A 1229-nucleotide genomic window follows, 5' to 3' on the forward strand; every position below is an offset into this window, starting at 1 on the left:
ATGGCCTCTCATTCACCCATTCACACACACATTCACAGCAAGCTACCATGCAAGGTGCCGGCCTGCTCATTGGGAGCAATTTGGCGTTCAGTGTCTTGCCCAAGGACACCACGACACGTGGACAGCCGGGGATCGAACTGCCGAACCGCCGACACTCGCGATCATTAGACGTCGGCTCTACCTCCTGAGCCCGAACAACTATGTTCCAAGGCTATGGCTATGTTCCAATATCCATACCAGCGCTTTAGAGAGCGAGGCGATGTATAAGGCCGCAGTTTCAAAGTGGTATAGCCTACTAGTGTAGAGACATTGAAAGAGAGTCTTAAATACTTTGTTTTTTGACTTACAAAGATGACGCCGTTGAACAGGAACATCATAGTCTTGACTCTTGAGAAAGCCGGAGCAACACATCTTGGCTGGTTGTGGATTCTCACTGCTGGGAAAAAACAAACAAGAGTTTCAGTAAGTTTCAAGAAGGTCAGTTCGGAGGTATGCTTGGACGTGCATAGTATGGTCATGTATGTATGGTTTGAGGACAGTATGTAGGGTTAAGGATCTGTTCTTCTCAGTTGTACTCAGTATTGTACTGACAACTTGTTTGAAAATTACCGTAAACAGTACAAGTTGGGGGAAAGACAACCAGATAGATGGATAATGATGCCATCAAAGTAGAATTTCTATGCAAAATTGAGTTATTTGTATATGAGGCCTGAGGCCTAAGTAATGCTGACCTGTGTTTTACCATTTCCACTTGAGTATTCAAAAATACCTAATTGATTTCATATTCAAGCTTTTTAGCAACGTTACCAATTCCATAGTCCAAGTGTTACAAGAAATAATCATAATAGTTGTGTTGTGTCATGGTAACATGAGAGAGGGAGAATCATGAAAAACCAACGGGTTAAACAGCAAGTAACTGTACACTTTCCATAGAAACAGGAGAACAATGATAATTCTACAGCTGTGCTAAGAACTGCGTATCCCATAATGCATCGTACACGTTTGAGAAATACGTCAGAGACAAGGCGCCAAATCTGTACGCAGGAACATCAACACACAGGGTGAGTGTGACTTCGATGTTATGTTGTCTTATCACTAGATACAACGGTAAACCTTCAAGAACAAGCACATTGGTCAGTGAACATACATGCCCCCTATGCAAATAATAGTTGTCGTGTTAACTGTTTCTAAACTCAGCTAGCTACTTATTCTGCTTGTGAGCTCTGCAG

The 1229-nt window shown here is 42.6% G+C and overlaps 1 protein-coding gene across 1 annotated transcript in view; it reads left to right on the forward strand.

The window, feature by feature from the left end:
* Nucleotides 1-1031: 1031 nt before the first annotated feature.
* rnaseh2a (ribonuclease H2, subunit A) overlaps nucleotides 1032-1229 on the forward strand; it is a 7871-nt gene continuing 7673 nt past the window's right edge. Inside the window, exon 1 of the mRNA XM_080524885.1 lies at nucleotides 1032-1061. The gene's annotated coding sequence lies outside the window, so the exon portion shown is untranslated. The remainder of the gene's footprint in view (nucleotides 1062-1229) is intronic.

The sequence above is a fragment of the Nansenia antarctica genome (assembly GCF_963989245.1).
Source record: "Nansenia antarctica genome assembly, chromosome: 2".
NCBI lineage: Eukaryota > Metazoa > Chordata > Actinopteri > Argentiniformes > Microstomatidae > Nansenia > Nansenia antarctica.